Here is a 16505-nt window from a genome sequence, read left to right as displayed (position 1 = left end):
AAAAGAGAAGAGAAGAGAAGAGAAGAGAAGAGAAGAGAAGAGAAGAGAAGAGAAGAGAAGAGAAGAGAAAAAGAAAATAAAAGAAGAAAAGAAAAGAAAAGAAAAGAAAAGAAAAGAAAAGAAAAGAAAAGAAAAGAAAAGAAAAGAAAAGAAAAGAAAAGAAAAGAAAAGAAAGAAAATAGAAGAGAAAAGTAAAGGAAAAGAAGAAAAAAAAAAAGAGAAGAAATACTGACATTCCAATAAAAATGCACTGCAGCTCTCCGTTTCTGTTCAAAGGCAAATCTTACTTCAGGGTAAGATGGTGAACTCTCTAAAATGGGAAGGAAAAATTTGAAATGGAAATTTGAGCAAATATTCTCTAGATTATATTCAGATTATACTAACAGAAAGACAATATCTGAAATGTTATAATCACTTAGAGTTATGAGGGAATTTGAGGGATTCCTCATAATCTTACTTCTTACTTCTTACTTCCCCATAAAGATGGGGAATTCTCAGTGGGAAAGCTACAAAAGTTACGAAGACCAAACTGAAAAAAATACAGCAATCGCAATGGCTGAGTTAGACTCTCCTGAACACAGCCTTATACATTTGAAATCAAAAATCATATCCAGATTCCAAAGATTGCTGCGGTTGCTAGTGGTGCAAACCAGAAACACAGTGTTTCCTAGAGAAAGGCACTGTGACCTGAGGATCACAGGAGAATAATTCGGATTCTACTCAGATGAGATGCTTTGGAGCCCCTGCAAGGTTTCACTTACAGCCACTCGGAGAACTGACCTAAAAAAATTGAGTAGGTCCTACTAGTCAAAGTCTGAGATTGTCTGAGAGAACACTTGTTAAGTGGATCTGGAAGCTATGGCCAAGCGCTTGATTCACTGCTATGAAAAGTATGAGCTCTTCCGTGTAGCTTTAATACCAACACATTTTTTGTATGTTATGTCCTGACCTATTGCAGTCAGAGAAATCTAGCCAACACATGTATATTTTAATAACTACTAGCAAGAAGTAGATTTCTTTCCAGAAACACACAATACCACACAGTGGAAATTTTTTAACTTTTTCTCCTTTTTTTTTTTTTTCAGGCAAATTGCAGAGAATCACAGAGAGAGAGAGATTTTGTAGCTGTTTGTTTGCTGTCGCAAGGCACTGAACATGACCCCTCAGGAATGTGTGGGAGAGGAAATGAAAAGCAGACGTGGGAAGCTGAAAAAGCAGTACTTCTCCTCTATCATTAAGTATATAATAAGGTAGATTACATCAGTTGTTGGCCTGGTCTCCCTGGTGAACAGGTGTCATAGATACAGCACTCTCTAATCAAATATTAACTCATCATGTGGCAGCAAGTACGAAGAGAAAGAACATGTAAGATCATCTTCCTCCTTTCACATGCGTCCGACTTTTCCATGAGGCGCTGAGGTTCAATAAAGAACATTCTTGTCATTCTTATGGAGTGAATTTAATTTTATATGGTTGCCTAGACTTGCGACAACCAATTTTTTTCTGCTTCGAAAGTACGATGGATACTAACATGTGAACAGTCACAAACTCAGATAAAGGGTTATGTTTATATACATAGTTATAAAGTAAACCCGTAAGAGTTCAGTAGTCGCTATCTTCAGACATTATTTAGAATAAACTAATACACAAGATTTTTGGATTCATATATTTCTACGTTGTTTACAATTGCAAATAAATGACGTTGCTCCTATTGTACAAGCGTGAAAAATGGAAATGAAATTACTTGCAATTAGTTAGAAAATAAGTCAGTCCTTAACTCCTGGACCAGGCCTATCCCTGCTGGATCATGATCTGCCCCATAGTGTCTGGTACTTCTGAGCAGTGATGAAAAAAATAAATACTTGTTTAGTTTTTGAATATTCCATTGGATTTGTTAGACTTTTTACTTTATACACTCTTATATAGAATCAAAAGAGTTGCAGTAATTTTAAAATGACAGCTGGATCAGATTGGTGGGTATTGTATATAAGATGTCAAATAATATGAAAGGAGGCACCTGATTAGAGTTGCTTTCTGTCTTCTCAGTCACTTTCCTGGAGGAGAAGAAAATTAGTAAAGTATGGTAGTCAAAGGAGAGCCCCTGAAACGAATTAATGATAGAAAAAATGAGACAAGATATCTTGTTTTCAGTAAAGGCAGAGTATCACTTACTCTCTTTTTCTTCGGGCTCCAGGAAGGGTCAGTATAGAAGGAGAAATGATGGCTAGGAGAGGATGTTCTGGATGACGAGGTGTTTTGACATATGGACTCTTAAAAGTGTGCTCCTTGATCTATCCCCTGCTGTCCTTTTTCAAGATCAGAAGTGTAAAACTCCTCCACACAGTTTCGAGAAGGAGGCTAAAAACTCTTCCTGTTCAACAGAAAAGAGACTTAGTAAATTGGGTGTAAATTTGCTGTAAAATTATTCAGCCTGGAGAGTCCTTTATAACCATCAAAGGAGGGAGATTTTGAGCTGTTTTTTCAATAAAACTGTAGGTCCAAAAACCATTAAGAGTTAAGGCCTGAAAAATTTGCATAGTTATTTGATGGGATTGCCTGAGCTGGCAGGACTGAAGAGCTAAAACTCTTGCCATCCTGAACTGTGCTAGCACTTACTGGAAAGAAATGCACAGCTGCTGGCCTTATCTGTAGTTTCAGATATTGCCCTTCCATGTTTTAGTGGGATTTTTATTATGGATAATATATATGTTATCAAAGGTTATTTTATATCTATTTTGCATCTAAGAACTATTATCCCATAATCTTTACTACCTGTGCAAAACATGGTTAAAATTCAGCTGAGAGAAGGGTGAACCTAATGTATAAGAGCTAAGAAGTCCTGTTTTTAATTGCTTAAGTAAGGTGGGAGATGTGCCAAGAGCTGGAGAGATCTAGGTGCAAATTTTAGCTCTGACTCAGCTCCACCTTTGAACAGAGATACAGGTGTGGACTGTTCCCTCTCCACCCCGCTTGCTTTTGGGAAGAAGCCCAGAGGCACAGAAAAGGGCTGACAAGCTGGTAGTGAGCTCCAGCAGGTTCATGGTCTGGACAGTCAGGGACTAGGGACCGGTGGGTGCATCACAGGGTGAATTTGCTCTGGGGTTGGGACACAGTCGGGGTGCAAGGCCTACAAATACAACACCTGCGCCACCGTGCAAATACAGCTGGTGTCATCCCGCTCTGCTTCTGCTCAAGTCAGTGCTAGTCCAGGGGAGCAGGGCTGGTGGGGCCTGAGCACCTCGAAAGATCCCTTATGATGTATTTCAAAATAAAGGTTCAAAACAAGCACTGCTAGGCCACCTGTTGGTGATAAAGCCTTGTCATTTATTTGAGATTAATCGAGGATGTCTCCTTTGGGTTCTCTGTTGTATCACCTTCAACATCTTTTAGATATCTTAACGTGACAGAGCAATGAAAGGAGGTGGTCTTCTTGAACTCGCACTCTGGAAAGGAGACCTTTGGGAGCTTGTAATCAGTTTTTATTAACACTAAATATTTTAGCAAGCTCTTGCCATTTTAAGTATTGTGGGCAAAACAAAGCAGTCATCTGCCTCCTCTAGCAATTTTCACAGCTCATGAGACTAATCATTCCTGTCAGGTAGCTGGATAGCTTTTTCATTCTTTATAGCTGACAGCCTTTTTGCATTTGGTATTGAAAGCAAAGGTTTCAGCCTTCTACCACAAAGAATATCCTACATATTTTAATCACTTCCTAGAATCATTCACATTTTGAAAAAGGCACAGCATTGCACTGTAAAGCACAGAAAGGACACCGTTGAGTCTACAGGATTCTTAGTCTCTAGAGGACTTTTTGAAAGAAGCGTAATGCTCTCAGTGATAGGCATTGAAAACAGGCTTTGGTCCGATCATAGAATCACAGAATTTCAGGCTGGAAGTGACCTTCAAAGTCATCTGGTCCAAGCCCCTGCAATGAGCAGGGACATCTTCAACTAGATCAGGTTGCTCAGAGGCCCGTCCAGCCTGGTCTGGAATGTCTCCAGGGATGGGGCATCTCCCACCTCTCTGGGCAACCTGGGCCAGTGTTTCACCACCCTCACTGTAAAAAATTTCTTCCTCATGTCTAGCCTGAATCTCCCCTCTTTTAGTTTAAAACCATTACCCCTTGTCCTATCACAACAGGCCCTGCTAAAAAGTCTATCCCCATCTTTCTTACGGGCCCTTTTCGAGTACTGAAAGGCCACAATAAGATCTCCCAGAGCCTTCTCTTCTCCAGGCTGAACAACCCCAACTCTTTCAACCTGTCCTCATAGCAGAGGCATTCCAGCCCTCTCTTGGTGAACTTGTGATCCTTACTTTTATTTAATCCTCAGTGTATGCTGTGAGTTGATCTAGATTTTAATTTATAAAAATAGCTGTATCATTGGTGGATCCTGAAGGGCTTGTTACAAATAAATACAGAAAAGGAGTATTATTTTATTTTTGTAAGGAGGAGATTCATTACCAACAGAGAGATTCTGCTGCAGTAAACTTGTACTGCTGGGACATGTTTAAGTGCTTAATGCTGTTGCTGCCCCTGTTGCAACAATTCCTAGAAGACGGCAACGCTAACAGGATGTTTTTCGTAGAGATTACAAAGGATTATTCATTTTAGTGACTCATCTCTAACCAGTTTGTTGTTGAAAGCCATGGCTGATTGTACAGTGTGTTTTCCTGATGAAAGAAAAGCAAACTGAAGAGACCTGTGCCTTTTCAGCCACTCTCTGTTCCGACCTTTGCTCTCTGTTATCAACATAACAGTTAAAAATCCCAACAAAGTCTTGTTCTCTTCAATGTGTCCCATGTGTTAGTCCAAGTATCTTTCTCTCCCTGTCCTTTGCCTCAACAGACTATTCAGAGACAAACACCACAATGCCACATAATGTCTCCTCCTTTTCTTTGCTTCAGAGTGGTGGAGCATCCATGTGTCAATATTAGGGGCACATACTCATCTAGTCCTGCCTAGAAGTTAATTCTGAGAACAACAGGCCAAATAATATTTCCTGCAACAAAAGAAGTCCTCTTTCAACAAGGCAACAAAAGCAGCCATGTGGAAACATGGAAGCAAGTAAAATGCTCCACAAAAAGATGCGAAGATGTCTTGTTTTCTTACAGTAAAGCAGGAATTATGGTGCAGAGTAAGGCTCTTTACTCTCATGTTCCTCTACTACACATACACCAAGTCTGCCCTTTTTCTAAGGGTAGACTATCAACTGCTGATTGAATTAATTTTCATCCTCTTAATCTGCTTGGAAAAGGTTTAAATAGCAAGGACAAACAACAAAAGCCTTTTCTTCAAAAAGATACAACCTAGCTTGGAGTGTCCCTTTTAATATTAACTTCCCTGGAACAATTACACAGCTTCATGCCTTTTGCTTATCACCAAGGGTTTCTCTCTGTGAAAAGCTTGCCACTTAGTTTTTTTCATACATGGGAAAGTCAGTTGGCTTTTTAAGAACTACTTTTAATCTTTCAATTTTGTAGGTCTTCTTCTATCTTGTTATCTACTGCTTTATGGACATGAATTGCCAGAAGTCTTTTGAAGTATAAAAAAATGCATACATTTGAGATAACTTTTTGGGATATGTTCTCAGAAAAAACTAATTGTACCCAGTAAAAAATGTAGTTTTCTTACATTTTAACCAGAAAGGACTTCAGTTAAACATCATGGAGCAAAAATTGCTTGGATGACCGATTTTCCTGTGAAGCAGGAAATATATGTTCTCTTGACATCATTGACACGGTGCATATTGCCATCTGGGTGTCCCGAGAAAGCACCTGGCTTGCTTCCTTACCTACTGCTCTCATCCTTTCTCAGTGGCCACATCAAAGTGCACCATAAACACAAAAAATGTCATCTGATGCCAAGCTTTCAACCTTACATAAGGCCATTTGCTCCAGGCTTTTGCAACGTGATTGATCATCCCTCTTTCGCAGGTGGATGAGCTGAGGTAAAGATGCCCATGAGCCACGGGCTGGGAGCAGAGCTTGAGCCCAGATTCTTCATGCAGTCAGTGCCTTCTCTGAGGCCACGTCCATGCCCACTGCTGTTGTTACGTCCACAATTCTGCCAATTACTGTTTGTATTTTACAGCTGTATAAAGAGATTCCTTCTGAAATGCTGAAGCGTCTTAAGAAACCAGGTGATAATATTACATTTATATAACAATTCACACTGCAGTACTAATCTGAAATCAATCACAGCTAATGTTAAAGGCAGTTTTTCTTCTCCACATTCTCCGTCTGTGCCTAGGTAGCTGAATGATGGTGACATGCCTGATCTTACATGTTATTTGATAAGCATCTCTGTGTAGGTCAGTAAGAGTACATCAAGAATGCAGTAACATTTGTCATTCAAACTATCACATCGACTAAGCCACTGTGAGCATTAATTATTTCACAAGTCATTGCACTCAGTTATGTGTCTCAAGCTGGTGTGTAGCCAAAGAAGGTGATTTTTTTTTAATGACACAAAATTTTCTTTCCACATTAGTTCCCTGTTAGATTAGATCACGTTCCTTAGATACTTTCAGAGTGATGCGAAGACACGTTAGGTAACAAACTAAAAGTGGTTAAAATTGCAAACTGCTAGCTGTCCTGTGTTTTCTATGTGGCAGATTGCTGAGATTCCTGCTACACTGTTCAGTTTTCCAGGAACTGGAAGGCAAGAAGCTAATTCATTGCCCACAGGAGCTCAAGGGGGTTCATATTATAGTCAAGTAGCAAGAAGCCATTTCAATTGGTGCCATTGCCAGGAAGCTCACAGTATAGTTTAAGTCTTTGTCATGGATCCATGAGGTTTTTTCTTACCATAGGCTGAAGAGAGAACAGTAAACTGCACTAAAAATCAATATAATTTATTAATGTATTATGGGGAGAACAAACAGGATTTTTCTAGAATTTAGGAACAAATTGCCTGTAGGCTACTGCTGATGGCTCAATCTCCATTTCAGTCTGTGAACAATAGGGCATACGGCCAGCTGGGCTTTACTAGATACTTCCAAAGCATCGTTATTTCCAGTTAGAAATGCTATCCGCTGTGAAGTCACATCCCCGCAGTGGAGGCTGCTGAGTCTTTGTCCTCTGCCAGGATGGAGGCGCTACCCTGATCGTATGTAGCCCAACTGGAGCCGTGGCTGTGACAGGAAACTGAGCAGAGACAGGGCACCCTGGAAACTCTGTCCCTGGTCATTATGTTCATTGGTGCTATAAAAAGACTTCAGTCAATTATGAATTTTGTCAGAACATTCTAATGTGGATGGAAGGAGAAGGTCACTTTGAAACTAGCTCATATTTATTTGTCTGTCAATGGTCATAGGAAATTATACACATAACACTAGATACTAGACCGGCTGTGCCCTTTGTTCATATCACAGGCAATTAAAACAAAAAGAAGAATGTCCAAGCGGTATAGTTTTAATAATCCGAAAGATTAGCAACTAATCCCAAACCATAATGAACTTTCCATCAACATGGCTTGCAGGTTGCGGTCACTATAAATCTAGTCCATTGAAGTCCATTACCCAAAGGAATGCCCATGAACTACAGAAAAACAGAACAGGAGCTAGGGTTAGTGATGGAAAAAACAAAAGTAGTAAAACGCTGCTCAGAAGGTGCTGTATTGACGACCTGTAGATGGCAGCGCACTCAACTCAACTGTTACTTGCATACTCTGCAAGGAAATTACCTTTAAGGAGGTAAACATCCATCATCTTTTCCATTTACATCACTTTCTGTTCCATTCCATCTTAATAATACCAAATCTTAGTGCCACGTGTCTACCAGAGTCCTTGTCTTCAATCATGAATGTCCTTTGAATGACTATCAGGCATATTGTGTGAAAATACTTGGACTTCTGCACAGGTGCCTGAATTCTGGACAAAATGGTTCCACCTCTGTGAGCCTGCAGAGAAACAGGTGTGTGAGGGGACATACATCCTTGAGAAAATGGCAAAAAAATATCCTCTGGTCAGACCATGCCTTTGCTGAGTATGTTATATGAATACTTCCAGTGTAGCATAAAATACCAAAAAGTTAGTCCTAAATTGTTTCTTGGTGACCTACCAGTACCTGGGCCCACAGCCCACGAATTCCAATGTTCTGGTGCAGAAGAAGTATCTTAAGTCTAAAACTGTAAACCAGAAGGCTTCTGTTCAGAAGCCAATTTATCTGGAAGGAAAGCGGAGTATATGGGATTAGTTTAAACCATGATGTGACTAAACACTGTTATGAAGCCATGACCTGAATGCATGTCTGAAACGATAACAAAAACATAGCCACGTGAACAAATAAATGTTTGACACTGTCTCCCACAATCCACGTTAGGATGTTATAACTTGAATGGGTGGACAACCAGACTGGTAAGAAACCAGCTGGATCTTCAGTCTCAGAGGGTCATGGTCAGTGGATAAATTTTCTGCCCACAGCATGCAACAGGGTAGGTACTGCAGGGTATATCCTAGTACTTGTAGTCCTCAGTGTTGTTACCAATGACCTGGAGGAGGTTGTGAAGCAGTCTCATCAGGTTTGCAGATACCAGGGGCAGATGGTCAATACTTTCTGTGGAAGGGGTGTCATTCAAAGGGACCTAGATAGGCTGGAGGGATGGGCCAACAAGAATTTTGTGAAATTCAAGAAACCAAATGCCAAGTGCTCCACCTGGGGAAGAATTATCTCTTGCAGTAATAGACACTGGGGACAGACTGTTCGAGAAGCAGCTCTGGAGAAGGGGCTCTGGGACAGCAAGCTGGGCAGGAGCCAGTAGTGAGCCCTGACAGCAGAGATGCTCAGCAGTGTCTGGGGCTGCATCAGCAGGAGCACAGCCAGGAGCTCGGGGCAGGGGTTGTCCCCTCTGCTCAGCACTCCTTGTCAGACCACAACTGGGTAGCGTGGCCAGTTTGGTGCCCCCAATGCAGGAAAGACATCCATAACCTGCATTGAGTTCAGTCCCGTGACACCCAGGGCTGGAGGGTGTCCCTGAGCAGAGGCTGGCACAGTGGGACTTGTCCAGCCTGGGGCAGAGACGGCTTCAGAGACACTCACAGCCAGCCCAGTGCCTGCGGAGGGGATGTAGAGGGTCAGGCGGGCCCGTCACAGCCGTGCGTGGCTGGAGAACAAGGTACGGCAGCAGGAACTGAACCAGAGGGGTTCAGGCTGGTACTGGAATCTCTCCCCATGAGGACAGGCCAGCTGGGGACAGGCAGGGGGACAGGCTGCCCAGGGAGGTTGGGCAGGGTCCAGCCTTGGGGGATTTCTGGACCCAGCTCAGCAAAGCCCTGAGCAGCCTGGTCTGATCCCGCGGCTGTGCCTGCTGAGGTGCACGAGGGACCTCCTGAAGTCCCTTCCATTGCAAACTATTTAATGATACCATGGTTCTAACCAATGATATTAGACACAGGAGCATGAAGGATAGTTCTGTTGTGATGCTATTCCCGTCCAATTATGCACTGGTGATAAATCCTGGCTGGGGACAGTAACCCAGACACATGCATCTTGACCACTGGCATAAATTAGTGTACACTTTATTGACTTAAAAGTGTTTAAATCTAGGAGATGCTGTTTCTCATTTTTTAATGTGAACAGCAAATTTGTCAACAGAATATTTCAATGCCTCTTCTCAAATATGGGAAAAAAAATAATTTCAACTTTTTTTTTTTTCCTTCCATCACCACCAGTATCCTGTAATGGACCTGAGTGTGACTTTAAGAGTACATTTTGCCTCTAGTTTGTTCTTTTTTAAAATCTCTGTTATAATTAAATTTCATTGGTCATTCACTGAGACTTGTGACATTTCACTGATTCTGTCAGCTATCTCCTTCCTTTTTAAAGCTAAAGCCTATCCTCACTGACATTTTTCTTACCTTCCCAGATTCTAAATATTTATTTTGAGGATTTCTTTATCACTCTGCATCTTCTTATTTTCAATCCATTGCATTTCTCACGGTTGCCCAAACACAGTTTTTTATTTAGCATCCAAGGACTAGTTCTTAAACGTTTCCTCATGTGCTTTTTAAAAGCATTTCTCACTCTATACATACATTCCAGTCTGTAATGTCACAAATTAGTTTAAACATTAAAAAGTGACTATTTAAAGCTTGATAAAATATAATGCTCGTTAGTAGTAGTACTGTGGTCAAACAAATTTAACCCAATCGTGATCATTAATACCCAGGCAAGCAAAAATACTCTAAATCAGCAGTGAAATTTTGCTTGTCCGCTAAAATGAGCTCTAACACAGCAACTCTCTTATCATTACCTTCTATGAATATTTTAAGCTCTCTGCAGTTACCTAGCTCTTCATCCAGATGTAAATATGTGCACTTTTCCAAACTTCCATGAAAAATGTCTGATGTCATTCATTTGTTATCATCACCTAAAAAAGTGAGGCCCTTTTTCTAAGTGTTCCTGAGGTAGTTCCCACAATACAGCTAACATATGGGCAAGGTGATCTCCAGAGGTCCCTTCCAGCCTCAACATACAAATTGTACCTGTGATTTCTCCTGCAGTACCTTCAATTCCTACTTTAGTATTATCTGTCCTCACTGCTTCCAATTTTGTACAAAATCTACCCTATAATTTTTAACTGCTTCTCACTGAGTACATTATAAATGGAATACAAAAACTTGAGTACTTCAAAGACCCTTGAACTTGGACAGCATCGTGGTTTATAGAAATGGTTTTCAGGTTCAGAAGTGATATTTGATGCCTTAGTCAGTGGGATCTCATAGACTCACTGCCTTAGACCACAATGCTGGTGCCCCAGCCTTTCTGAGTCCCTAATTACCAAGATACTTCTCCTTCTTAGATGTGGAAGATCTGATTTCTAGTTAAAAGCAGAGCAGGGACCATGGCAAGACAGTAAATTGGACAGACACTGGGATGAAGAATATAGCACTCTGAAAAATAAAAATATTCTGTGAAGACCCTCAAACTTTGATCTTAATATATCCTTGATTTGATCCATGACCTTGCATTGTGTTGTCATTCCTTCCTCAGCCTGATTTTCTTTTTCCTACAGAACTGGGGTCCGGGTTGCAAAATCTAGAGCTCCTTTCCTTGTTGGTTTTCTAAGAAAAAACATTGAAAGACAGTAATCACCATTCCTGCCACACTTCGATAGACCATGGTGTCTGCCACACGTCTGGGCTGTAGCTTCCCCCCAGGGTGTGATGCCTTTGGCACAGGGTGGCTGCTGCAGCTCACTGAGAAGGCTGCAGCTCCTATTCCTGCTGCTCTGTGCTTGCTCTGCTGCTTCTGTGTCCCCTCCCCATTAACTGCTTCAACCCACACGCTGAGAAATTGCATTCTCAGCATTTTCAAATGCTCCAGTAGGTAAAATCTAGCATGTGTAGTTAATCATTGATCTTTATTTTTATTAAGTTACTACTAGAGGTTCAGAATAAGAGGCTCTTGAGTCTTCTGAGAAATAAAAGAGCAGAGGGAGGCAGGGAAAGGTGCTCACTCCATTACTGACCCCGTTCCAGCGACTGACACATCACTGGGTGTAACCCACAGCAGCTATAGGAACTGCTTTAATTTAATGCTCTTTTTCAAGGATTTTCCACTGGCTTCAGATATTCCAGACTTATGAGCTCTGCAGTTGTTCCTTACTGTACCTTGGAAACTTCTGTACTAGGTTTGTGAGGAGAGCCACCTATTTTGGCCATGATCTACCCTTCTTGGTTACAATCAGACCTCTGAGGCTCATGTAAATTCCCTGAATGCTTCTTGAGTATTTGAGGATATGTGGGAGGGATGCTGAATTAGTCCCTTCCAGTTTCTTACTTTTGTACATACATGGTGTATATGGATGCATGTGTATATGTGGATGTACCTTCAGCTGCAGGACGCATCTGCACCTCAGTGAGATAAGGCAGCTCCTCTGTATGAAGTTGAGATCTACGCTATTGAGAGAAAAAAAGCAGTGGAGTGGGCTTAACAGAAAATGAGCTCTTTACCTGTGAATCATCCACATGTGCGCATCAGAGACTTCACATTTTGCTGAACTTGTAATCAAGGTTGTGTAGACAGCCATGATTTTGAGGAGCGGGGCAAACTGTGGCGAGCAAAGATAAGGTAGATGAGAAAAAGATAAAGAAGTAAAAAAATTTCTGATTGCAGGTGCAGTTGATTAGAGTTTTGTTATTTGTAGTAAAGCATATGGGGTAAGCCCATACCTTTGAGAGAATCTCTGAGAAGCAGTTAACCTCCAACCACACAGAATCATGTTTTGAATCAGATTTTGAAGTTACCCTTGAATGCAAAAAATGCATAAAAGAGAAATGCTTCACATGAATGTGGTATGCAATGCAAACAAAATATATACACACTGCAAATAAACAAGCCATCAAGCAAAATACATAAAATGAACATGGGTACTGCCCGCCTCATTTCACTAAGCAACATAGGCTGAAACTTACCTGAAAGATGCATTTGCAATAAGTAGATGCATTTTTAATGCATTCGTACCTCCTCTCATTCAGAAAGTGGAGTCCTGTTTTTCTGCAGTCTCTGACAGGAGGTAATTCCCTGTTCAGGCTCTAATTCCCAGCTAGACCCCTGCATCCCTCTGTTGTGGGGTGAGGGGAGGTTGGAATCATTAAAAAGAGATGAAACAGCAGCACAGAGGAGATGCCTGGCAGCACTGTTTTGTTCTGCGTCAGTGCTGTAAAATGCAGAAGGGCTACAGAGTGGCTCTGACCCCTGAGTCCAACTAGCTAGCATAAAACAAAGCACTTTGTTGTCATTTAAATGTTGCACCTTTACATTTGCAAGTTTACCTGAAGACTTTCCGAGTATTGATGTCACCTACCACCCTTTTAGGCCTACTTACTTTCATACCGTAAATGGGTGAGTTTCTTAGGAAAAGGGTATATTGGCAAAGTTTTAAATGACTTGCAGCAGCTAACGCAAACAGAGGCAGAGACTAAATGAGCTAAATTCTGCACATTAAATCCCTGCTTGTGTCCATCTTCACCCTGACAGAGAGATAACCTACAAAGCTGGGCCACCTGACTTGAATTAGTTCAGATAATCAGAGCAGTTCAGGAATGTACCAAAGAAGGATGTTTTTCCAAAGAAAGACACATTTACACTGATATGTGAAATATTAGTTATCCCTACATATTCCCTAGAATTTCTTGCTAAGTCAAAAGCTACTAAGTAAAGTTAAATAAGTTACATTTTTTTAATTAGCTCTGGAAACCTAATGACCATTAAATGCAGTAACACAGTAACTTCTAAAATTGCAAGGTCCATATTGTTTGGTCAGTCCTATTAAATAAGAGGTCTTACCAAGTGAAATTAGCTATACCTTTAAGAATCCTTAGCATACACCACTGAAACGAGTTGTCCTGCATTATCCAGCAGCTAACAATGCTGATCATTAGCCAGATACCAGACAAAGCAGACCTCTGTCAGAGCCCTTGGCTTAGGACAGCTTCTGAAAAAATAAAAGGCTATCTGGGAACAAATACTACTTGCATGAAATACTCTGAGTAGCAGAATGAAGTAGCTAAAACCAACAGAGCTGAAATTTCCTGGAAATTTGGAAAGCAAGAGGCTTGAACAGTGCTTCATTCTGTATCTGTGTTTTGTGCTGACGAATCTGCTAAGTCTGGTCATATATGCCAAAACTAAAAGCCAAGTGAAGGGAAGGAGCCCATGCTGATGTCACAGAAAAAGTCGGTATCCTGGAGCAAAGGAGACAGATTTGTTTGTTAAGGAGCACAGGACTGGAAAAGATCTCTGGATATTCATTGGTTGGATGGAAAACAAACTGTGTCCTTGTTGTAAAATCTTATTCTGACTGCAAGGATATCATCTTATTAAAGGACACTACAGCTAAAACAGGTGAATGTACAAATGAAATCTGCCTTGACATGTTATTTCACTAAGTGCAACTTTGTCCTGAACTTTGAAACCCTTTTCTAGTACTGAAAAGCTAATGGGTCTATGCAGCTGGAGAGTGGGGCACTCGTGGACGTGAGCTCAGGCAGATGGAAAGGATCATGCATTTAACCAAACAAATCCAGTTTGGTAGCAAATGGTCCTAAATAATAGAATATTGATTAAAAAAGACAGGATGATCAGGCTCCATACAAAACCATTCTAAAATCATACTGATGAAAATGGGACGGTTCCCTCCTGCTACTTTATCAGGCACAGGAATGGTTGCAGCATGAAAAACATCTCCAAGTCACAGTGAAGCTGGAGCTACATGAAGAACGAGCTGATTTAAGGCTAAAGATTAGTAGATACTCCTGCACTACTGTTCAAACATGGTACTAACGGCGCAGTGAGCCCAAACTTGCTTCACATGCACACTGTGGGTTCAGGACAAGCTGAGGGAGTAAGGGGTGCTTGGGCCTAGATTAACTTTGAGCTTTGGCATGAATTTGCTGTTTACACCAAACCCATCTTACTTGAATCAAGCTTTTTAGCACTGGACTGGGAAACAGGCTAGAAGTGTGCAAGAACCACATGCATGAGGCTGCTATTTAGATTAGTTAATAGGCTGATTATAAATATCACATTAACACCATGTAATCATTGTCACTTCTGTTATCCTTAGCTGGGAAAAGAAAGCCCTGGGAATGGTATTTTCAAGGGACTTTTCTGCAAGCCAGCTGAAACCAGTTACGTTACATGCAGGCTCGTGTAATGTGCTGCTGTCAGCTGGAGCCCAGACGTGCAGTCAAAAAGATTTTGTCAAACCCTTGGCTCTGATGGGCAAGTGAGGAGCAGACAGGTTATTTCTAAACTTTAGCAGCCAGCCAGAGTTAGTTTGCTCACTTCTACGTGCAGCTCGGACACTCCTGAAATGTCCGTCACAGGACATAAGCATTTATGATTCCTTCAATGCCAAACCCTTGGGCTCAGAACCAGTCAAGGTTAAATGAATACATGCTATTATTCTTAGCTATGCTGCCTTAAAGCAAACCCAGTATGCTTAAGTGATTTAGCAATCGGTTACTTCACGTTTTTGGTGAGTGTATGGACACTCACGCCTGTCAAGCTGGTCCTCAACACCCTGCAGATGGTCTTGGTTTCTCAGTGTGAAAGAGGCCACCCACATGGGCAGACGTGCTGCTGCTGTGTGACTTCTGCTGAAACGGACTGAAAAACCCTTTCATAAAGACAAAAAAAACCCCACATTAAAATAAAGGAGGGCTGGAGCAACCTCTCATCCAGCATACTCTCTGGTATTAGGATCTGATTCTTAAGCTTTGGGTGTAGCTCCCTGCTCTACAGCTGCGCCTTTCTCGTTCACTCGTTTGTTCTGGCTTCTTGCCTGCATTTCACTTTTTGCTTCTATAACATACAGTCAGATGGCACACAGACCCAATGCCATGCAAGTTAGCATTATGTAGTTATATGACTGATGACATCGCTAAGCAGCAGCCTTTCTGAATACAGATTATAGATTTTATTCTCACGGGGCTTGAAAATAAGAAAATAGCTTTGCTTAGTGGGAGAGCTTTTGCAACCAGTTTCAAATCATAGAAATACTGTCAAGATATTTGTAATATTTTTGCAAGCCCTTTTTGCCTTTCTGCTTGCATTGGTATGTTCACGCACATAGAATTATCAGCAAGAGGTGGTATGGGGTTTCTTTTCCTTTCTTTTTTCTTTTTTTTTTTTTTCCTTTAATGACTTGTTTGGTACTGAGCCAAACTTCAGTGGTATAACATCAGCGATTTTACCCGGGGAAAATACCACCTATTTTTCTTTCCTGAGGAACTTTAGACTGTAACCCTGCCCTTCAGGGCTGAGTTATAATCACACCACTCTCTCAAAGAGGACAAGTTGGGTTACAGCGCTCACTAGATTAACCAAACATAAAACGTGAATGCAACAGTTCACAATCACAATGAGTAAATGCCCTTGAGAAATAAGAGTTCCAGTTTAGCAGAACACCAACAAATTAGCTTGTTATGAATAACATTTAAAATAACTTCACAAGTGAAGCTGCCATTCTGTTCTGCTAACTGTACAAGACACGAAGTCACAAGGTGAAACTGCCAACTGCTAGGAAAGAGAATAAAATTCACTCCTTCACATCAGGGCTGATTAGAAAGAACAACTATTGCATCTCAATTTGTGTTCTTTTCAACCTGCTATTGCTTGGCTAAAGGTTCTTTCTGCTGATGACAGTTTCGTAAGATCAATCTTGCAGGTGCTGAACTGCATTCAAAACTCACATAGAACCCTGCAGACTAATAAGAAGTTGAACCTGTTCAAAGAGTTGAAAAATGTAATCGTGCAAACACATGCAAGTCATCTCTTTAATTTCAATTGAGACTTGTGATGTGATTAAATTTTCTCATGTGTGTACATTTTTGTAAGATTAGCATGAAACTTAATGCATGATTTAAAAAAAGAAAAGGAAAGAAATGCTTTTTGGTGAAAGAATAGAAGAGACCATGAGCCAGCACTGTGCCCTTGTGGTCAGGAAGGTCAGTGGCATCCTGGGGTGTATTACAAGGGGGGTGGTTAGGAGATTGAGA

General features: G+C 41.0%; 1 long non-coding RNA gene across 2 annotated transcripts; it reads right to left on the bottom strand.

The window, feature by feature from the left end:
• Positions 1 to 6876: 6876 nt before the first annotated feature.
• Positions 6877 to 12678, bottom strand: LOC139826995 (uncharacterized). Of its 2 annotated transcripts, XR_011737167.1 has the most exons (5): positions 12417 to 12678; positions 12174 to 12249; positions 11955 to 12052; positions 7685 to 7900; positions 6877 to 7539 (listed from the first exon to the last, which is right to left on the bottom strand). It is a non-coding gene; the product is annotated as an uncharacterized lncRNA (long non-coding RNA). The 2 variants fall into 2 exon arrangements; XR_011737166.1 differs by having other exon boundaries at positions 6877 to 7900.
• Positions 12679 to 16505: the final 3827 nt, after the last annotated feature.

Source organism: Patagioenas fasciata, chromosome 1 (genome assembly GCF_037038585.1).
Source record: "Patagioenas fasciata isolate bPatFas1 chromosome 1, bPatFas1.hap1, whole genome shotgun sequence".
Lineage (NCBI taxonomy): Eukaryota > Metazoa > Chordata > Aves > Columbiformes > Columbidae > Patagioenas > Patagioenas fasciata.
Note: the sequence above shows the minus strand (reverse complement) of the source record. Positions and strands in the feature narration are given on the sequence as shown.